Raw genomic sequence first — 23,961 nt, forward strand, 5'->3', positions numbered from 1 at the left:
ACAAGCTACCGGGGACCGGTTTCTGGCATTTCAGCCGTCTTCGGCCCGGCTTGCTTGAATCCTGATGGTGCAATGAGCTAGGGACTCACATCTGAGTATACCCGTCCACGCTTATGGTGGACAAAAATGATTCAGAAAAGGGGGTGGTGATGAACAGAGTGTCTGAATTAAGCAGACCACTCTTACCCAGTCCAAAGATCAGGGCTTGATCCATCACCGTTTTCCAGCTCACTGCACCATCCCAGCTCAGAACTTGGCTATATGCAAATTAGTCTGACCCTGGCCCAGTACATCATGGGAACAAGGCAGACCAAACTACCAAGCCAATTCATATACTGGGAAGGAAACAAGCTACCGGGGACCGGTTTCTGGCATTTCAGCCGTCTTCGGCCCGGCTTGCTTGAATCCTGATGGTGCAATGAGCTAGGGACTCACATCTGAGTATACCCTTCCACGCTTATGGTGGACAAAAATGATTCATAAAAGGGGGTGGTGATGAACAGAGTGTCTGAATTAAGCAGACCACTCTTACCCAGTCCAAAGATCAGGGCTTGATCCATCACCGTTTTTCACAGGTGTGCATGCACAGATGTGCATGCACACCTGAATTCGGTATTTTACCACCCAATAGGATTGGGTGGTAAAATACCGATTTTTAAGGGCCTGTGGCACTCTTAGGAGTGCCACCTACATGTGGTTTTTCCGAATCGGTAAATATACCGATTCGGTATTTTACCGATTCTGTAAATTTACCGATTCGGTAACTTTACAGAATCGGTAAAATATAGGCCCCCTACATCTGGAAACCCTAATACTGGTCGGTAACGGCCGAATTCAGCCGTTACCGACCGGTATTAGGATTCCTACATCTGGCCCTTAATCCTGCTTCATATTCTATAAAGAAACTTGGCCCAGAGATGCGCTTTGTTCTTATGAAGGCACATATTCTTAGAGGTGATGACACTATGAGTAAAATTGGAACAAAGCTTGGAACTTTAACTGCTGAACCTGTGAAGTTTCTAAAAGGATTTGCTGAGAAAGAACAAGAATTGAACTTTAAAGATAGAAAAATACCTTGTGCGTGTGCGTATGGTAGACTGAGTGTCTTTTTTCTCCCAGAGATTGGGGTGAACGAGTTTATCTCTTATATTCCCTTTTATGCAGAAACCAAAGATTGCTTTATTCAAGAAGTTCATGAAGTCAAGGCTCGAAATATGCCAAGTTGGACGATCACATTTCTAGTCTGGTTAGAAACATTACTATGATTGGTCAAATAAGTTATCTCTGTTATAGTAACACACCCTCTTAAATGAGTGAGTTACTAGACCTTTGGGATATCCATGGTCCATCAAGTTACCATTCAGGATCCCAGAGTCTTTTATAAAATCCTCCACATTAGAACAGTTCCCCCTGAGCCGGAGGAACTTTCCTAATGGGATTACTATCTTGGGGTGTAAGCTTAAGAAGTCCAATAAATTAATGATTTTTTTTAGCAGTAGGTTTGTTGAACAATTGAATAGCTAGTATTTTTGACTCAGTGTAAACCAAGATGTCTAGAAATTCTATTTTGAATGTTCTTATTTTAGGGACAAATCTTAGTTTGGAAACACCAAAGTTTAACCAGGTCAGAAATGCATTCAGGGTTTCTTCACTGCCTGTCCAAATAAAAACAACAGAGTATGTATATTTGGACCTGGGACATATGTTGTCAAGAAAAGGTGCCAATTCACTATAAATGACTATTTCTTCAAAGAAGCAACATAAACATTTCCTCTGCTAGAATAACAAGTTTTTAACAAAGTGATCCATTTATGCTGTTTATACATATATCCATAGAACTGAAAGAAAAATTAACATTTTCTACACATTGTGTAACAACATTAACTGGTGTGTACTCTGCCCCCTAAAATCTTACACCTCTAAAGATGTGTTAAACCTCACATTCATAAGCAAATGTGTCCCAGAGGTAAGATACGTACATTGTTTAAAATTACAGGCAAATAAGAAAGGGCTGGCTCCAAAAGTGAGTTCTAACGTGAAATTTGGGAAAACCATGAAGGTTTATTACAAAATTCAAAAGCAGTACAATAGAGAAATTGTAACTGTAGATGCAGCAGATCTTATTTAAATGCATACAGCATTGCCATTGATAGAGTGAGTTTCCTCATTTTTTAAATTAAACACATTTAATATAAGGGCAAAATTTGATGCTAAATAACACGTATAATTAATGCAATTTTATAGTGGGTAGTCATACTTAGGAATCGGAAGTACCCAAATGAAGTAAAAGGATGTACTGATTTAAGTTAGCCTAACTACTGATGCCATATTAATGTGGATTTTACAAGTGTGCTGACCGGATTTTTGGTTCTATTTCTGAGTGATGGTGACTTTAAGCTTGCTACAATCCTAGATCCCTATTCTTAGCTTGTTTTGGTCCTTTTAGGCCTCTTTTCAGACCTAGAAGCATAAACTAGAGTATAGCCGCTTTATATGATGATAGATCCCTTATTTCTGACTCTAATCCATCTATTGCCTATTGGCTTTGACATAATTATGTGTCCTTTCATCATTCTACCTATAGTAGAGGGTGGATCCTGTAGTTCTGACTTTATATTACCTATTGGTAGGATTTGTGTATAGAGCTAAGTGCTTATTTCATCCTTTTCGGGCCTACAAGGTCCAGAACCAGAGAGACTCAATTTTGCTTTCTACCTCTGCTGACTGAGGAGCTTGCAGGGTAAAGGTGATGTTTATAGTTAATCCTGTTGTGTGCTAGGGGAAAACCAGCGGAGACTGGATCTTATCAACAGAATGTGTTTGTCTCTTGGGCCCAGACGTAACATGCAGATGGTCACTGCAGCTGCGCGGAGAGCCTCGGAGCTGGCACAGGAATTCGGTGGGAGGCAGCTCTCTGTTGGAAATTTCCATGAGGAGAGAGCATTCCATATTAGCGAAGTGCAGAATAGGCAGAGTAGTCAGTTGGTTTTTGGAGTAGTCAGAAGCAGTTGTGATCAGATGGTGTCTGGAGCTGAAGAGAGAAGTCAGATGGTGTTTGGAGCTGAAGAAAGAAGTCAGATGATTTTTGGAGCTGAAGAAAGCAGTCAGATGCAGTTACTTGTCAGAAGGAGTTGTGATCAGTTGGAGCAGGCAGTTAATAGCTGGAGTTTGGAGTGATGCCTTTTGGAAGAGACTGAAGTTATATCGTGGATTAGTCTGTGGGAGCAGCTGGAGTGAGTTGGACATTGGAGCAGGAACAATCAGACAGAGTGAAGAAGCTAGTGGAGCGAACGGTTATCAGAGCGGCAGAAACTATATCATTAGACTGAAGTTGGAAGGTGAAGACAGTTCGTGGGGGAGAGGAATCCAGTGCAGAGTGATCGGCGCAGATGTGTGTCCAAGAGTGCAGGGGAGTATCTGAGATGAGCCAAGGCACAGACGAGAGAGGAACCCAGATGACAGCTAGAACAAGACTTCATATTAATCAGGTGATATCTGTCCTGTTATATTAGTGCCCATATACATTAATCTTGTCTTTTATTTCCTAGGCTAGATTCCCTACTGTATTGTTATACTGATTAATCCCTTTTCTTTCAGCGGTGTGCAGTCTGTTATAATTTATTTCCCTTTTAGCTATCTACAGTTCCTGTCAGCTATATGTAGATGTGTTAGTAATAAAGCTTTATTCCTTGGATGTGTCTATTTCCCTTTACTTTTTAGGCTATGTCTAGATTGCTAGTTATTGTGATGTTATAATAATAAAGGAACCCCAGTTCTTAGTGAACAGCTGTGCAAGTGTTATTATTCATAATAAAGTTAACCTTTCTTCTAGTCAGATGCTGTTATGTGAACGGATGCATCTCCCGTCCAGGTAAATGGTAACTGAGCAAGGGAGTAGAGGAGCACTTACATTAGGAAATAACCTTTGCATATTGTAATTTGGCCATTCTTGTGTACCACATAAAATATAACAATTGTATATGAGACATTCCCAGTAGATATTAGATATATATAGAGAAACTTCCCAACAGAGAGAAAGAGCTGAAGGTATTCATAGGTCAGTGATCGTCGTTGTGTAGCGGCGTTAATGAGAGCATTGATTGTGATCAATGTGTATACCCACAAGATTGTGGCTTGAGAGAGCACTGATTGTGGTCAGTGTGTAATGAGATCGCCGCTAGGGAAAGTGGCGTTAATTAGAGCATTGACTGTGGTCAATGTGTATACCCACAGGATTGTGGCTTGCGTGAGCACTGATTGTGATCAGTGTGTAATGAGATCGCCGCTAGGGAAAGTGGCGTTAATGAGAGCATTGACTGTGGTCAATGTGTATACCCACAGGATTGTGGCTTGCGTGAACACTGATTGTGATCAGTGTGTAATGGTAAGTAATCGGAACTGCCCCCGTCACTATGAGTAGGAGGGTAGCATAGTCTGGGTCTGAGTTGCTGCGAGACTATAAGGTATGAGTGTGGTGTAGAGCGTGGAAGTCCTTAGTAATCAGTGAGTATTCCTAGTAATCCTATAGATTTAGTGGTGTTTTTGATGATATGAGCTTGTATATTGCTAATTCCCCATCCTCAGGTAGGTACCCAGGTGCCTTTGCTAAGTAGGTCCTGAGGAGGGAGGTGGTTACGTTTCGGCTGGATTGATGGTGTCTTGGTGAGCTGATTCTATTTGGCCCGAAAATCCAGTTGTTACATTTGGCGTAGTCGGGCAGTTCGAATAGGTTGCGGGGGAGTGGCTCTTGACATGTATATGGTCTTAAAACCCTTTAAAATTTGACATCTGGGAACAGTCTGTGAATTGCATGGTGAGGTGTGGTCCCTGACCTATGGGCTTGAACAGTTGGAGTGTAAGGAGATTGCAGTACATCTTGGCATCTGACTTATGCAGTGTAGAAGAAATGCTTTTCATCTTGGTGTTTGACCTGACAGGCTTGAAGGGTAACAGTACGTGATGGAGCCAATTACATCTTGGTGATGATGCAGTTGTAAATATGTATATGAAAAAGGCTTGTAAATTGCCTATTAAATGGTTTGCTGCATTTGCTTGTGCTGTGAAATATGAAATGTATTCAGTGTAATATGACTTGTTGAGTTCTTGTGAATAGCTCCTTGTAAATATGGCTTGTAAATAGCATGTTATCATTGAGTTCCTTGTGAATAGTGCCTTGTAAATATGGCTTATAAATAGCATGTCATCATTACGTTAGGCAGGAGAGAGCTGGATCTCTTTCAAGTGATTAGAGAAAATATTTAGAAACTGTGCGCAAGTGTTATGTGAAAACGTGGAGAGATAAGTTCTTGAATTCCCCATGTGTCTTTAGCTATTGGGGAACGATTGTGTTTGAGCTGCCAAAGGGTTAATATCTTGAATTGAGAAGGCAGTGTTTATTTTAATATGCTGTTTAACATGCATGGTTACATGAGCTGACACTAAAAGTCAGTGAATTTTTGGATTCACCTATGTACTTTGACAGGTGGCTGACGGAAGGGTAACATCTTGCACAGAGAAAAAAAAGCAGTGTTCCTTAAACATACTGTTTGATATGCGTCCACGAGTCTGTGTGGGTTTGCCTTTAAACACATGATTAAATGTGTCTGATTCAGAGGTTGGAGTGTTATAAATCAACTAGTCAGACTGCGAGGGGGTGTTTTAAAATGAGCATTAGGAGAGGGTTTTCAGCTGAGAATGGACGGTGCAGAGAGATAAACAAACCCGTGTTTTAGATTAGGGATCACCGGTTGTGGAAATAAAACAGATCCAATGTAGAATGTGCTTGAAAAAAGTGAAATGCAACTGTGTGCTTTAAAAAAAAAATGCTCTGTAGTGTATTTTGCAACTGCAGAAAATATAACTGATTATTTCCCTAAAGCAAGCTGCCCCTTTTGTTTAAAGTTCAAATGCAAATGATTCTACATTTTGCGCTGATATGAAGCAGAATGGAAAGGGGCGACCACTCGGTCCCCCCGAACGTATGGCGGAGTACCACGATCCCCCCGGGAAGACATCTTGGGCGGGAGGCGAGTCTCGGCTGGTATGCCCGAAGCGGCGTAGCCGGGGCGCGCCTTTTCCCGCCCTAGAGTGGGTTGGCCCAGACACTGACGCGGCTGGCCACGCCCCTGGGGCAGGCAGGGGCGGGTTTACGCCCGCCCTGAAGACGGATAAAAGGAGAAGCAAGATCAGAAGGCATCCTCTTGTTCCTGTGCTCTGAAGCTGCACCTCCTCGCTGCACGTGAGCTCGAGACGGAACGAAGAGCCAATGTTCCTGTGCTCTGAAGCTGCACCTCCTCGCTGCACGTGAGCTCGAGACGGAACGAAGAGCCAATTTTGAGCGTTGTAATCGTTCTTGTTTGTTTTTCAGATACTCTGTTGGAGAATGCCGAAGAAGGCGGGAAAGCGCATGACTACTGACCAGATGCTGCGCGTTCTCATGAAAGAGGTGACCGACCTAAAGAGGCGAATGGATAAGGACGAGGAAGGGGGGCCGAAACGTCCTTTGGCGGGAGCAGCCCCGGGAGGAAAAAACAAGAGGCCCAGGAGGGGAGCAGCTGGGGGAGACAACCCGGGTCCCAATACCCCGCTCGAGGCTCCCACTCCCGTGCCGGAGGAAGGGAATCCGATTCCCGTTGTGGTCACCCCCGTGTCCGGGGAGGATATGCCGCCCGAGCTGGCAGCACAATTAGCAGCGTGGTTGGGAAAAGGTAGCGAGGGCGCCACGGCTGTCGACGCACAAGAGCTGATGAAGCAATTGCGTGAGTCACGGGAAGCAGCGAAGGTGTCCACACCGGCTGCCGCAGTAGAGAAGCCGCAGGGGAACGGTTCGGTAGCAGAGGCAACGTCCGGTGCAGGTAAGCGGCCATTGCTGATTGCGAGAGATGAGTCAGCACCCTCTCGTAGGGAAAAGTTGGGTCAGCATGTTCCTTTGGCTATTAAGGAAAAGATATGGGCAGGGGAATACGTAAACATCTTCTCGTTGCTTACTGATCACTATGAGATGGAGCATGTTAAGGGCCAGAAGGATCTCATGCATCCGAGTGTTTGGCGCGCAAAAATGGCCGCCTTTAAGGTAAATGAAAACATTGGCAATTGGGGCCAAGCGTGGGGGGTGTTTACATCAATCCTGGGGGAAAGAAGGCCCGATCTGTTACCTGAATTGCCGATTTATCAGTCACGAATCATGGGGTACTCGGTATCACACGAGGGTAATCATTGGTTCTGCTATGATAACCTGTTTAGAAAGGCTAAAGAACATGATAAAAATTTAACGTGGGATTGTTAGGATTCTGTGTCTTGGTCCAAAATGAAGGATACTGGTATGTTAAAGTTGCCATTAGTAGGGAGTAACGTTGGCGAATCCTCCCGCCAATATGCGGGGACGCCCTTTCGATCAGGTGCGGGTACCGACAATTACTCGAGGCCTGCCGGTAATACAGGAAAAAGGGGGGTTTGTTGGAACTTCAACAGGGGTAAATGTACTAGGCCCCAGGGATCGTGCAAATTTAGACACGAATGTAGTGGGTGTGGGCAATCATCCCATCCTGAGTCCACGTGCAGAGCCAAACCGGGTGATAACGGGGGTAGAGGAGGCGCCAAACAGGTCTAACATAGTCCGAGGGGCGCCTTTACCTACCCCGATTGATACCTTGGCAATGATTCCTTGGCTCAGTGAATACCCGGATCGTACTTCTGCTGGGGTGTTGCGGAATGGGTTTGTTTATGGTTTCCGCATCCCAGTGGGGGACTTTCAAGGTGCAGAGAAATGTAAAAATCAGCTATCGGTCTTTCAGCATACGACCGTGGTACAGGATAAGATCAGGAAGGAGGTTACTCGAGGTCGAGTCGCCGGTCCGTTTAGTGTACCGCCGGTTCCTAACTTTGTTTGTTCCCCTCTAGGTGTGGTCCCAAAGAAGGACCCGGGTGAGTTTCGGCTGATACATAATTTATCAGCCCCACGTGGTCTTTCCGTAAACGAAGCGATAGACCCGGAAGTGTGTTCGGTGCGGTACGCATCCTTCGATGAGGCCGTAGCCATTTTGAATCGCCTGGGGCCCGGGGCGCTGATGGCAAAATCTGATATCGAGTCAGCGTTCCGGTTGCTCCCGGTACATCCAGACGATCAGCGTCTCCTAGGTTTCATGTTTCAGGGTCAGTATTACATGGATAGGTGTATGCCGATGGGGTGCTCTATATCCTGTGCCTATTTCGAAAAATTCAGTAGTTTTCTACAATGGGTCTTCACAAGGAAGACGGGTTTCCAACATGTGATGCATTACCTTGATGATTTTTTGTTCCTGGGGGCAGCCGGGGATCCGGAATGTGGGCAGGCTTTGGCGCAGTTTTGTGTCTTGATGAATCAGTTTGGCGTGCCATTGGCACCAGGTAAGACTGTGGGGCCTTCCACTTGCCTCGAGTTTCTGGGGATCGAGTTAGACTCCAGAGAAGGTTGTTTTCGTTTACCAGCCAACAAAGTGTCAAAGTTCAGGACATCCCTGCAAATGTGTATAAGTGGTCCTAAGGTTAAACTGCATCAATTACAGCAGTTAGTTGGCCAGTTGAATTTTGCCCTGAGGGTTATACCAATGGCCCGCCCCTTTTCCCGTTCGATTGCTCAAGCCATGGTCGGCCTGAAGGAGTGCCATCATCGCACAAGGCTCTCGGCAGAGGTCCGCCAGGACATGCGCATTTGGTTGGCATTTCTGGCGAATTTCAATGGTCGAGTCGTCTGGAACAAACCGGCCGTGTCCTCGGAGGAGCTGGGGCTGTGGACAGACTCGGCAGGGAGCATAGGTTTCGGTGCCATCTTCGGCACAAGATGGTCTGCACAAAAGTGGCCGACATGGTGGCATGACAGTGGACTGACGAGTAACATTGCTTTCCTGGAACTTTTCCCCATTTTAGTGGCCCTGAGAACTTGGCCTGAAGGTTTCAAAGATCACTCTGTGGTATTTTGGTCTGACAATATGACCGTGGTCGAGTGTATCAATAGTCAGGCAGCACGATGCAAATGGATTTTGAGACTGCTCAAGGAAATTGTTTTACTGTGTATGCAATTGAATGTGCTATTCAGAGCAAGACATGTCCCAGGGGTAATGAACCAGGCGGCTGATGCACTGTCTCGTTTTCGTATGCAGGCTTTCTGGGGTTTCCTTCCCACAGCGGACCCGGAGCCGGCACCCTTTCCCGAAGCTCTCTGGTCTCTCGGTGCCCCGAACTTCGTAACCTCGTGGGAGAGAGTTTAGCACCCAGGACAAGGAAGGCATATGAAGGGGCGTTCCGGTCCTATTTAGCCTTTTTGGGGACTGATAGAGAGGTGCTTTGGGGACAGGAGGAGTGGGTTGTAAATTTTCTGATGTCCTTACATCTGGTCGGGAAATCGGTGGCCACGGCTCAGAGGCATCGGGCTGCCATTTCCTTTGTTGCTAGGGCTCATGGGATCCATGACCCGACAGCGTCTTTCGTTGTACAGAAAGCGCTACGGGGGTGGCAACGCCTTGAGGGTCGCAATGTAGACGAGAGGCCCCCGATAGGTTTGGATAGGCTGGCCCAGTTATTATCCAGACTCCCTGCTACGTGTTCATCTCAGTTTGAGACAGTGTTATTCCGAGCCGCTTTTACGCTGGCATTCCATGGGGCTATGCGGGTAAGCGAATTAGTGGCGAGGAACAAGCAGGATGTGACAGGAGGATTGTGCCAGGAGCACGTCCAGATCAGAGGGGAGACGATGACGGTCTCATTTGTCAGGTCCAAGACCGATCAAAGTGGGATGGGTGACTGCGTAATCATACGCAGGATTCCCGGGTCCTCCATGTGCCCGGTAAGGTGTCTAGAAGATTATTTAGCACGAAGGGTGGCATCATGGGGGGGGACCTTGTTGAGACACGCTGACGCCACCCCACTGACAAAGTTTCAGTTCCAGCGGGTGCTTGCGATGTCGATTGCCGCTGCGGGCTTGAACCCGGGCGAGTTTGGGACCCATTCCTTTCAGATAGGGGCTGCTACAGAAGCTACAGCCAGGGGTCTGAATGTTGACCAAGTTAAACGGGTGGGGCGTTGGTCCTCCAATTGTTATAAAAGGTATGTGCGGTTGCACATGTTGTGAAGCTGTAACAATGTACTCACGCTTCTTGTTTTTGTTTGGTTTTCAGTTGCGCAAGCCTACGAGGCGGGGCGAACTTTTCAGTCGACCCAACACCGGGCCAGCGGTCAGACGTCACCGGCTGTGAAAAAGGAGGTGTGGGTCGTGGGCCACTCATACGTGAGACGTGCCGCAGACGTATTCAAGGCAGGTGATATGATTCACGTAGCTGGGGAATACGGGTACAGTGTGTCCTTCTACGGAAGAGGCGGTCTCTGTATTGACCAGTTTCAATCATTCTTTGAGGGTTTGCTAGGGCGGACGAGGTCACCGCCGTCTGTAGTCATAGTACATCTTGGGGGTAATGATTTGGTCACCACTGGTAGACGACTTCTTCTTGAGGCGATGCTTTCCACTGTAAGTTGGTTAGCGAGGAGAGTTCCAGGGTGCACAATTGCGTGGTCCCATATGATCCTACGAAAAGTATGGCGGGGGGCTATTTCGGTTCCTGCTTTAAATCATTCTGTTAGAAAGCTTAATAACAAAGTGAGTAGGTTGTTCCGTTCCAAGACACTGCATTCTATTTCGCATGGGTGTATTAATGATGACAGTATGTATTTGGGGGATGGAGTGCATTTGTCTCGGGTGGGGAATGAGTTACTCATAGGAGACTTCTTAGCATGGCTAAAAACGTTACACCATGACCTTTAAGTAGGAGTGTTGTGGGGGGTCCGGATAGCCGGTCAACTATCCGGCCTGTGGCGGTAAGGTCATGATCGGTGAGCACTAATTGGAAGATCCCTATGAGTGGGCGTCACCCAGCACGGATGGGAGCGCTCGGGGGAGGTGGCCATTGGCCCCTCAACGGGGAGGCGGTCCCTTCTAAGGATGGGTCGCCGAAAGAAAAGGAAAGGCGGTCAAGGCCCCTTCCTGGGTAGGAGGGGTTACAGCCCCCTCCTGGGGAATTTCCCGGGGCCAGGACGTCTGCGACGGCAGATGTGGTAAGTTGTGTGGGGTTTGGGGGGGGGGGTCTACGCTACCTTCTAGATACCTCACACGAGTCCTCGTACGACCTCTAAGTGGCGTCGAGTTTTATTGGGGCCCCCGTCAAGTCAAGGGAAATTGGTAATTGCACTTGAGGTACGCCTCTGGGCCGCCCCTCACAAGTGAGGGCGATATTTCTGGGTTAGGGATCTTGACACCGGTTACGACCTTGCCGTTGGCCCTTAAACGTTAGGATGTACAATTTCAAAATTTCAAGTAAATGTTTTGTAGGATGTTAGTTCGGCTAGGAGAACCTTTGTATTAGAGAATCTGTTAAGGTTAGCCAAACATCGCAATGTGGTAATGAAATTGTACATAATATGAAACTGTTTATTTAATGTTTAATTTTGTTTCATATTTTAATAAATACGGCCGGGAGGGTTACTCCCTCCCGTCTTCCAAAACCTTCAGAACTGTTTCCGGTTTCCCATCCTTGGGGATTGTGTTGAGAGGGGGTGGCGGGTATCTCAGCCATATGGAAAGGGGCGACCACTCGGTCCCCCCGAACGTATGGCGGAGTACCACGATCCCCCCGGGAAGCCATCTTGGGCGGGAGGCGAGTCTCGGCTGGTATGCCCGAAGCGGCGTAGCCGGGGCGCGCCTTCTCCCGCCCTAGAGTGGGTTGGCCCAGACACTGACGCGGCTGGCCACGCCCCTGGGGCAGGCAGGGGCGGGTTTACGCCCGCCCTGAAGACGGATAAAAGGAGAAGCAAGATCAGAAGGCATCCTCTTGTTCCTGTGCTCTGAAGCTGCACCTCCTCGCTGCACGTGAGCTCGAGACGGAACGAAGAGCCAATTTTGACCCACCCACCAGCCCCTGAGGACAGCAAGTGGTTTTGTGAATAAAGTTGATGGTTAACTCTGATTTTCGTTTACAGGTTGTGGTATTATCATGATGATTTTGAGTATGTAATAAAGAATGGTCGATTTGTGTTACGTTTCGCAAAATAAAGAAATTCTGCTTTAGTGTTCATTGGTAAGCATGCTTTTAATAAAATTGTAGTTGCTACTGTCTTTTTAGTTTAGTCATTTAGTTAGCATTGTCGTATTTATTTTGGTCGGGCGGTAAGGTCATGATCGGTGAGCACTAATTGGAAGATCCCTATGAGTGGGCGTCACCCAGCACGGATGGGAGCGCTCGGGGGAGGTGGCCATTGGCCCCTCAACGGGGAGGCGGTCCCTTCTAAGGATGGGTCGCCGAAAGAAAAGGAAAGGCGGTCAAGGCCCCTTCCTGGGTAGGAGGGGTTACAGCCCCCTCCTGGGGAATTTCCCGGGGCCAGGACGTCTGCGACGGCAGATGTGGTAAGTTGTGTGGGGTTTGGGGGGGGGGTCTACGCTACCTTCTAGATACCTCACACGAGTCCTCGTACGACCTCTAAGTGGCGTCGAGTTTTATTGGGGCCCCCGTCAAGTCAAGGGAAATTGGTAATTGCACTTGAGGTACGCCTCTGGGCCGCCCCTCACAAGTGAGGGCGATATTTCTGGGTTAGGGATCTTGACACCGGTTACGACCTTGCCGTTGGCCCTTAAACGTTAGGATGTACAATTTCAAAATTTCAAGTAAATGTTTTGTAGGATGTTAGTTCGGCTAGGAGAACCTTTGTATTAGAGAATCTGTTAAGGTTAGCCAAACATCGCAATGTGGTAATGAAATTGTACATAATATGAAACTGTTTATTTAATGTTTAATTTTGTTTCATATTTTAATAAATACGGCCGGGAGGGTTACTCCCTCCCGTCTTCCAAAAACTTCAGAACTGTTTCCGGTTTCCCATCCTTGGGGATTGTGTTGAGAGGGGGTGGCGGGTATCTGAGCCATACAGCTTGAGAGATAAAAATGTGATAAAATGTTTCCAATCGGGTAGGAAAAAAGGCTATCTGCAAAAATAAATCTAATCCTTTTAATAATTAGAACAGAAAAGCTTGCGCACAAATTTATGAATTCCTGGTTAGGCTGTGCAAATTTACATGTATAACTTTTTTTTTCCTTCTTTGAATTGATGGTGTCAGATACCCCTGTACCCCAAAAACCAAACCCAGCCCTAAAACCTAAAAATACCCCTGTACCCCAAAAACCAAACCCAGCCCTAAAGCCTAAAAATACCCCTGTACCCCAAAAACCAAACCCAGCCCTAAAACCTAAAAATACCCCTGTACCCGAAAAACCAAACCCAGCCCTAAAACCTAAAAATACCCCTGTACCCCAAAAACAAAACCCAGCCCTAAAACCTAAAAATACCCCTGTACCCCAAAAACAAAACCCAGCCCTAAAACCTAAAAATACCCCTGTACCCCAAAAACCAAACCCAGCCCTAAAACCTAAAAATACCCCTGTACCTAGCCCTAAAACCTAAAAATACCCCTGTACCCCAAAAACTAAACCCAGCCCTAAAACCTAAAAATACCCCTGTACCCCAAAAACCAAACCTTGCCCTAAAACCTAAAAATAAATATATTTATGTACATTTAATATTAATCAAATTAATTAAATAATATTAAATAAAAATTTTAAACAATTATATACTTACCTATACTTACGTAGTAATGGCATGCGTTGTAATAGCATCTGCTATGTAATGACATGCGTTGTAAAGGCATGCATTGTAATGGATCCTGCGTTGTAAAAGTTGCGATGTAATGGTAGTGCGTTGTAAAAGTTGCGTTGTAACGGTGCAATACCCTCAAATGTTATTTTAACAAGTGTCATGTAATTTTTTATGTTGCTGCATGTCATTACCAATGCATTTGTTTTTAATGCTGCTTAAGGTTTTGCTTTTCAGCCAGTAACAGTACATTATGGTATATAGTTTGTCTTAGATTAGTTTTTCATGAGGCTGCAGAAATATTTTGCTTCTTATTTGAGAATGCTAGCATGTGTCTAGGTTGCAAAAATGTCTTTATTAATTCATGTTTTCAGGATGCTTTTCACCATGTCTAATTTGCTTAAATTAGTTAGAAATAACTGTGCAGTGTTTCCAATTAAATGCAAGGTTTCTCTGAAGCTTGAGAACCATTATGTTTGTAGTCAGAAGGAATTTGCTTTTTGACCTTGGCTGATATGATAGCTCAGACAGGCTCTCAGGAGCGTTTTGAAAGGAGGGGCCCTTTTTGGAGCATCCGAGGCAGACCTGCCCTTGCCTTGTTATTGTTGGCAAATGTTCAGGAGCTCTCCCCGCATAGAGTTTTGAAAGGATGGAGGTGCCCCGCGGGTGACATCACGATGAGGGGAAGGCAGTGCAGAGAGAAGACGTGGCAACAGCTTCGTTTTTTTAAAGTGACCTCATCGAAGGGAGGTGCAGTGTAGCCCGTCTCCTACTTGTTATGGTTGGAGCTGATTCAGAACTCTGAGCCGCGGACATCTTTCTGGAGGGGAGGGAGCCCTACTCAAAGGAGTGAGAGAATGGTCAGGCTAGTTGCCCAGCCCTTCTGGCTGTGTAAGAAAAAATTATATTTTGCCCAAACAAATTTAGAGAATATGGTATAGGTGGAATGTTTAAATCATTCCTTTGATTTAGAAGAGTGTTTTTATAAAATATAGGGTTTCTTACAGAGATGAAAAGCAAATGGGGTGCTTTTGAATGGAAAATTTGTTTTTGCAAGATTGATGATGCTTGTTTTTCGTTTCAGATGACTGATATGTGGGGGCCCTGTATGAGTGTTGTATTTTCCTTTTTTGGAGTGTTGTGTTTTTCTTATTTTCGGAGTGAGTGCCCCTTCCCCAAAAACCCCTGAGCCTGGACCCAGACCAGAAGCTGACGTGCCTGGAGCTGTGGATTGACGACCAGACTGGAGGGCGTGCTTCCTTGGCAAAGGATACAGATGAAGATGGAGGGTCGTGGCCTACACGAATGAACTGTTTTTCTAAGGAGAAACCAACAATGGATTCCTATAGAAGAGAACTTTTCACTTAAATATATTGACTGAACTTTTAAAATTAGTATTACAATCTACAGTTGGCTGCCTCAGCAGTCAGGTTAAAACTCTATATAACATACCTGGATTTCCTAAAAAAATAAAATTGGGGGGACAAAGCCAATAGTTCTATTTTTGAAAAAACTATTTATTAATTGACTTTTGCAAGTGATGATCTAAAATAACCCATTTTTATTTGGTTATGATAGTATTTCTCACAAAAGGAATCTGCAATGTAATTCCTTGGCCTGCATTCTTGAGTCTTGCATTTTTCCCATGTTTCTATTTCAGATGGACATTATGCCACTTTTGCAGTTACCACTAACAGGCCCCAATGCCAATTTTATTTTCCAGTCCTGTTCATGGTTTTGATTTTCCAGTTTAAAAGATGTAGTGCCACATTAATGATTTGGCCTTTGGTTCAATGATTCCTTTTGATATATGCAAATGATATTGTTTGAAGCTCATAGGGTGCAGTATATAATTAGTGAGCTGCTTTAATAATCTGATGCCCTGTGATACATGATATTTTTATTTTAGTATGCTACGCTATTTCATTATTGATACAGATTGACTTTGCACTTGTCTATCTTTATTATATCTATTTTATAGTTTTCCTGTTTTCTGTAAAACAGTTTTGCCAATGAAGGGAAAGCAGTGTTCTGAATGATGGTGCACACATGTGTTCCACAGATTGATACAGAGGGATTAGGTGCAAACTGTTTCCTACGTTAGATGACTTATGACCTTTGCCTATTGCCTTTGGCATGGTCTCCTATCACTTAGTTCTCCAATTTTAAGTCTATGATTTAGCTATTTTAGCTATAGAGATTTCTGGACAGACTATTTATGTCTGAATTATCTTGTAGAAGAATATATGCACCACATTTAGATAACTTTCTTTGATTTTCTTGCTTGATATGCATAGTGCTACACCAGCTATTTTGTAGAAATTGGGTTATCCTTGTTTTCCTATTATTACACTATCACTTTGATCCATGAACTCTTCATTAGAACAGTGGGATTAGTTCCAAGGGTGGTCACCTTAGACTTTCAAGTTATCCTGGGAGGTGTGTCTTTTAGTAAGGTTATGTCCTAGATCTATTAGTAATGGTCACCAAACTTTGAGGACCCTTTGTTATGTTTATTTGTCAGATTTTACCAAATCCTTTCTTAAGTTGACCGAAGTAGTTGGGCCTCATTTAGGCCCTTTGTTGTTTTTATTTCACAGACATTTCCCCACATCAATAGATTTCATGAGTTATTACTGGAAGTTGAGGCACATTTAGTTCAAGGGTGTTTTGGTTAGTTTCAGATCAATCTTAGTTACATTTCAACATTTAGGTCAAGGGTGCTTTGATTTGTTTTCAATTGGTTGTCAGATTTATATTCTCTACTTCAAGTTTTAGGTGGTATTTCCTTAGTTGTCATTCACTTTAGGGATTATTTTTGTTTTTGATTTTGTTGACAGGTTATGTTGATGTTTGTTTATTTGTTTGTTGTTGTTTACAGATGTTACCAATTTAAAGTCAAGGGTGCAATGTGCTCCCCGGGTTTTTGGTTCTACTTCTGAGTAATGGTGAATTTAAGCTTGCTACCGTCCTAGATCCCTATTCGTAGCTTGTTTTGGTCCTTTTAGGCCTCTTTTCAGACCTAGAAGAATAAACTAGAGGATAGCCGCTTTATATGATGATAGATCCCTCATTTCTGACTCTAATCCATCTATTGCCTATTGGCTTTGATATAATTATGTGTCCTTTCATCATTCTACCTATAGTAGAGGGTGGATCCTGTAGTTCTGACTTTATATTACCTATTGGTACGGTTTGTGTATAGAGCTAAGTGTTTATTTCATCCTTTTCGGGCCTACAAGGCCCAGAACCAGAGAGACTCCATTTTGCTTTCCGCCTCTGCTGACTGAGGAGCTTGCAGGGTAAAGGTGTTGTTTATGGTTAATCCTGTTGTGTTCTAGGGGAAAACCAGCAGAGACTGGATCTTATCGAAAGAATGTGTTTGTCTCTTGGGCCCAACGGTAACATGCAGATGGTCACTGCAGCTGCGCGGAGAGCCTCGTAGCTGGCACAGGAATTCGGTGGGAGGCAGCTCTCTGTTGGAAATTTCCATGAGGAGAGAGCATTCCATATTAGCGAAGTGCAGAAGGGTCAGAGTAGTCAGTTGGTTTTTGGAATAGTCAGAAGCAGTTGTGATCAGATGGTGTCTGGAGCTGAAGAGAGAAGTCGAATGGTGTTTGGAGCTGAAGAGAGAAGTCAGATGATTTTTGGAGCTGAAGAAAGCAGTCAGAAGCAGTTAGTTGTCAGAAGGAGTTGTGATCAGTTGGAGCAGGCAGTTAATAGCTGGAGTTTGGAGTGATGCCTTTTGGAAGAGACTGAAGTTATATCGTGGATTAGTCTGTGGGAGCAGCTGGAGTGAGTTGGACATTGGAGCTGGAACAATCAGACAGAATGAAGAAGCTAGTGGAGCGAACGGTTATCAGAGCGGCAGAAACTATATCATTAGACTGAAGTTGGAAGGTGAAGACAGTTCGTGGGGGAGAGGAATCCAGTGCAGAGTGATCGGCGCAGATGTGTGTCCAAGAGTGCAGGGGAGAATCTGAGATGAGCCAAGGCACAGACGAGAGAGGAACTCAGATGACAGCTAGAACAAGACTTCATATTAATCAGGTGATATCTGTCCTGTTATATTAGTGCCCATATACATTAATCTTGTCTTTTATTTCCTAGGCTAGATTCCCTACTGAATTGTTATACTGATTAATCCCTTTTCTTTCAGCGGTGTGCAGTCTGTTATAATCCATTTCCCTTTTTAGATATATACAGTTCCTGTCAGCTATATGTAGATGTGTTAGCAATAAAGCTTTATCCTTGTGTTAGAAACGGGATCCCTGGCTGGCCAGGGCTCGCGCCAAAGTCAGTCAGAGACCACCACTCCTAAGTCAGGGCAAGGGAGTTACACGCCAAGATAACCCCTGCTCACCCTCTAGGTAACGTGGCGCGAGCAGCAAGGCTAAACTTGGAGGCGATATCAGTTAAGTATTTGTGCACGCACCCCAGCAACAACACCCAAGGCCCACCACAAAGGAAACTCCACACAAGGTTATATAAAAATAGCCTTTGTATTATAGTAAAAACACATTAGATAACACACAAACTTTACAATGTGCCAACAGGCACGGGCAGAATTTACAAGGGATTATGTACAGGACAGGGCCACATGGACCACTGTCAGAGGTAGGCACTTGTTAGAAATAATACTTGTAGGTATAACACTTAGCACATAAACATATAATGACTGTCACCAAAATAGTACATGTAGCACACAACCAGTAATCACTGGTAAAGAGTAAATATCTCCTACGCAACCCTAAACACTGTAGGAAAATCACGCAGGGAACTAGGACCTTATCATCAGGACCTAAGGAAGGAATGCCATCACCTAAGCAGGTCACTTTTAGCAAAGGGAAGGAAACCTAAACAATCACCTAAGCAGGTCACATTTAGCAAAGGTAATAACATAAACAATCCTCTAAGCAGGTCACTCTTAGCAAAGGGGATAAAACATGGAATACCTAAGCAGGTCACTTTTAGCAAAGGTAATAACATCAACACATTGCACATAAGGCATTAAAACACATTCAGAGGTGCAGGTAGAACATTTGCGCAGGAATCACATACACAAGTAAATTACAATGCGCAGGGTGCACATAGCACAACACTAGAACTGTCCCTCAGGCCAACTGGCCTCGCAAGGGCTAAAATTCCCTGAGTCCAAATTGTCAGGGTAGGCTGTGCAGGCAGCACAGAACACAAAGCCTAAACGTAGCAACTGTCCACTAAGTGCTGGACAGTTGTAAATCACAGATAGCCAACATTGGAGCCACGTGGGCTCAAGAACAATGGTGAGGGAACACAGCGTGGGAGCCACAGGGCTCTGACCAACTAACTGCCTGTGTCCCCCTAGAGCCTCTCAGGGCTCGCAAAACAAATCTGCTGGCACTTTTAGAGCTCCTGTGCTCTAAAACAATGAAGATGCCCCCAGAGCCTCTCTCAGGGCTCTCAATCAAGGTACTGGCACTCGAGCCTCGCAGGCTCGTAAAAAGGACTGGGGCTGGAGCCTCTCGGGCTCAAAGAACAGAGGGGGTCGGAGCCTCATGGGCTCGAAGACGCAGATGTGCCCCTGAAGCCTCTCTGGGCTCCCTCGCAATTGGGGGTGGAACGTTGGAGTCCCTCACGGGGGACTCAGACTCAAGTAATGCCCCACGGAGCCTCGTGGCTACAATCTCCAAGGAATGCCCCTTTTATCCTGCGGAGCGGTCCGCTGCCAACCGGGGCCGCTCTGCACACAATGAATCAGCCTCGCACTCACCGGGTCCTTGCTGGAGCTGCGAGGGCAGGAACACTGCTGGCTCACCTTCTCTGGGCAGCGTGGAGCTCCTCTTCACTCAGGGAGCCTCGTGGACACGGCAGCCGGCTTCCTGCTTCTCGGCTCCTCCATCGGTGATGCGGCGGGAGGCTCGGCCGGCTGGGCCAATCCCAGCGCGGCCTGGCGATGATGCTGGCGGCTCTTTGTCTCGGCCCGGTGCTGCGGCGGTGATCACGGGGCAATGCCGGGTGGGCTCCGGCTTGAAATAATAAAATAACAACAGGGCAATGACGGGTGGGCACCGGCTTCCAATTAGGACATAAAGCGAGGTGGGCACTCGCTCTGCCAAATATCAGCAATCCAAGCGGGCAAATGCCGGGTGGGCACCGGCTGCACAAAATAAAACGCTTGGAGCGCTAGAAGGCAAAGCAAAGCGCTATTGAGCGCTGGGGCAAAAATAAAGAGCTCCTAGCGCTACAAATCAAATAACAGCGCTTCCAGGCGCTCTGGTCAAAAGTCAAGCTCCAGCAGGGTCTGGAGGCAGGCAGGGCGCAAGGCAGGGCCCAGAGCCAGCACACTGGGTCTCCAGGCAGGGAGACAACCAAGTGGCGGTCCTCCTGGCCCCAGCAACAGCAGCAGCCCCCTCTGGCAAGGATCCAAAGCAGAACAGAACCAAATTGTATGGGGACACAGCCCCTACTTATACTGTAAAACCCTTTGTCTGTGGGTGCAGGGTGGGGGGAAACCAGTCGCAGCTGGTTTTGAAGTACCCTTGATAGCTCAACCACTCATTTCATTTACTGGTAGGGCTAGGGTCATCAGTCGCACTACAGGGGGTGGAGCCAGCATTGTCTGGGGAAAGTCCAGCCCCATCAGGGACCAGGTGCACTCCTCCCAAGCCATCAACATGCTAATCTCACACTCACCACCGGGCAGACCCATCCAGCCTTCCTGGAGCCAGGGTCACCAGCCAGCTCCAGCCAATCACACGGTAGGCATATTTTACATTATTATGCCAACTCCTAGAAGTGGCATTTCTACACATGACACACACATGCCACATACACCATTGCGAAGCATTCGTTCTCACGAGCTCGCACATACCAAATTTGAGCATGCACTCCCCACGCATCAGGAACTACCAGGGACACAGACATTCCCCATGCATTCCTATGGGAGAGAAGGCCAGCCAAACTACAGGCACGCACTTTACTCTGGGACACAGGGAAAAATTGCGCACAGACCAGAAAATCATCAACACAGACCATATATTAAAAGCAAAAAGATTAGGGGTGAACCTGCCAGAAGGGCCAAGTCCAACACAACCCCCTTCCAGCCAAAACGCAGGGCAGACCAATCACCACCGTGATGGGCTTCCCTGCTTGGGGTGATAAAACACGGACGCAGGCCCGCAACTGCAGGGACACCCTCCTGTTTTATGCCACTGTGAACCCCTGGGTTCTTTCTAAAACTATGATAGGGACTAACTGGGCTACCCCACTGATAATCTCCAGTTGCCCTCGGCCAGGACCAGGCCCTAGGCCACCCAGGTGCCACTGGTTCCTGCCTACTCACAAAGTGGAGGGTAGTAACCCCTGGCACATAATATCCATTTTCCACTCTTCCTGTCTGCAAGACAGGGCTAGACTGCCACTTGTTCCCCAGCCTAGGGTCTACAACCTTAGGTGGACCAGGAGTCTCAGGGAAGGCTTTCCGCCCCTTACCTCTTCTCCTAGGGTTCCTCCTCCCCCTCCTTTGAGGGGTACCCTCTAAACACCATTCCCCCAACCTAGGGTTTAACCCCTCAGGTGGTACCGGGGTCAGAGGTGGGCTCTCCCACCCTCTGCACCCCCTTCCAGAGTCCTGCTCCCTCCCAACCGGGGCGGTACCTCTGGAGAAAGAACTGGTCAGGACACTGATTACAGTATTCCCACCCTTCAGGTCAGGCAAACCCTGAACCTGGACCTCCAACCTCCGGTCTAGAACCTTCGGTGGAATCACTGCCTGGCATTCCAGGACTTCTGGGGACTCACATACCATTCCCCAATCACTCCTTTCACTGGACTTCTGTACTCTCCCTACTGGAGCAGTACTGCCAGACTCTACAACCAGAGAAGCTCCGCTTAAAGATGCTCCAGGTCCTTCACACACTAGGAGATCTCCCTCAAGTGAACTAACAGGTAAGCTTAGGTCCCCACCCCGGTGTTCCCTAAAGAAACTATCCAGGCTCTGATGCATGGCTTCGGGCATCTGGGGACTCTAGGTCTCACACTCACTCCCGCTCCTCTGAGGCAGGCAGTAAGCCCCTACACCCTCCTCACTATACTGGGACCTAGCTGGGCTACTTTCACCCTCCTCCACCACGCTGGGTTGGAGGAAACCTGACCCACTATTGTTGGAATCACTCACTAGTGACTCTAGAGAACCTCTCACACTGTCCCAGCGATCTGCTTCCGCTGCAAGCTCACATGCAATAAAGGATCCAAACCTCAACAGGTGCTGGCGCAACCCTGGTGAACAATAACTGAGCAGGTGCTCTGTGATCACCATGCTGAACAATCCGCCAGACTTGTCGTTCACGTGAGCCTTTTGCCAATCAGACAGTGCTCCACAACATTCATCCTCAAAGTCTTCCCAAGACTGATGAGGCAGTTTCCTAAGTCTCCTGAACTTCAACCCAAACTCTTCTGCGGGGGAAGCAGGTACTATCCTCGGGGAACTGGGAGTGGGACTGTCTACACTTAAATTTAAAAAGCTGCCACCACCGGACTCCACCCTCCCTGGGGAATCAAGACAATTACAACTGTGGGTAGGGGAGAGTATATCTTCTAGTGCTGCTCTCTCACGGATGATGACCCTTCTCTCCACCTCTATCCTCTCCCAGGCTAGGGCTCTCTCGACCTCTAGTTGTTGTTTCTTGACACCCAGCTGCGCCATAGCCTGGGCATGCTCTAACATGAGCTGTTCCATCGCTAGCTGATGCTCCCTCTCTTCCTTCCTATCCAACCACTCCTCTGGGGACAGGGAAAGGGATGGGGCGCTGGTACTGACACTGGACCCAGCAAGGGACTCCCTACCTATGGGGTCCTCACTATCTACTGGGGCCCATCCACTGTCATCATCATACAACTCACATTCTTCATCAGAATCTTCAGGGCTCCCCACAGACTCACCACCCTCATGGCGTGCGGCCCGGGCCCTATCTCTCTTACTGTGCTCAAGATCCCACTGACCCTTTTGCCATAGGATCAGGCTGCTCCTAAGTTCGGACTGAGTATCCGACTCATCCACCCCTATGTCGCTCTCTTCACAGAATCTGACCAACTCCAACATACTGTATCTAAACAGATCACAGAAATCAAAAGTAGGCTCCATTTCGGCGGATGTTCTCAAGAAGAGTTTGACACAGGGAACCTGGGGGTCTGAGCTAAACAGAAGTATACAATCAACAGAATTCAGCAAGATTCCTATCTCAGAGAACTTGCACTCCTCTGTCCAGTGTAACACACACTTATTCACACACATCCCTCCCCTCGGACTGGTAAGGCAGTTTCTACCACCCCTGATTTTCTCAACTTGACCACAAGCGACACAGGTACCAAACTCTGGGGGCAGGGCGGGGAACAAGGTACTAGACAAAATACAAAATGACACCTTTCAGGAGAGGCAATACTGATCTTCACCTAAAAACAATAATCCCCAAAATGTAGTTATCTAAAAATGTAGAGTTTTGTAGTGCGGCCTGTCGCTACTGTGGTACAGCGCAAACACAAATCCTTATCCTCACCAATTGCGCCCATGTTAGAAACGGGATCCCTGGCTGGCCAGGGCTCGCACCAAAGTCAGTCAGAGACCACCACTCCTAAGTCAGGGCAAGGGAGTTACACGCCAAGATAACCCCTGCTCACCCTCTAGGTAACGTGGCGCGAGCAGCAAGGCTAAACTTGGAGGCGATATGAGTTAAGTATTTGCGCACGCACCCCAGCAGCAACACCCAAGGCCCACCACAAAGGAAACTCCACACAAGGTTATATAAAAAATATCCTTTGTATTATAGTAAAAACACATTAGATAACACACAAACTTTACAATGTGCCAACAGGCACAGGCAGAATTTACAAGGGATTATGTACAGGACAGGGCCACATGGACCACTGTCAGGGGTAGGCACTTGTTAGAAATAATACTTGTAGGTATAACACTTAGCACATAAACATATAATGACTGTCACCAAAATAGTACATGTAGCACACAACCAGTAATCACTGGTAAAGAGTAAATACCTCCTACGTAACCCTAAACACTGTAGGAAAATCACGCAGGGAACTAGGACCTTATCATCAGGACCTAAGGAAGGAATGCCATCACCTAAGCAGGTCACTTTTAGCTAAGGGAAGGAAACCTAAACAATCACCTAAGCAGGTCACATTTAGCAAAGGTAATAACATAAACAATCCTCTAAGCAGGTCACTCTAATCAAAGGGGATAAAACATGGAATACCTAAGCAGGTCACTTTTAGCAAAGGTAATAACATCAACACATT

The sequence above is a fragment of the Lissotriton vulgaris genome, chromosome 6, assembly GCF_964263255.1.
Source record: "Lissotriton vulgaris chromosome 6, aLisVul1.2, whole genome shotgun sequence".
NCBI classification, from domain to species: Eukaryota; Metazoa; Chordata; class Amphibia; order Caudata; family Salamandridae; genus Lissotriton; species Lissotriton vulgaris.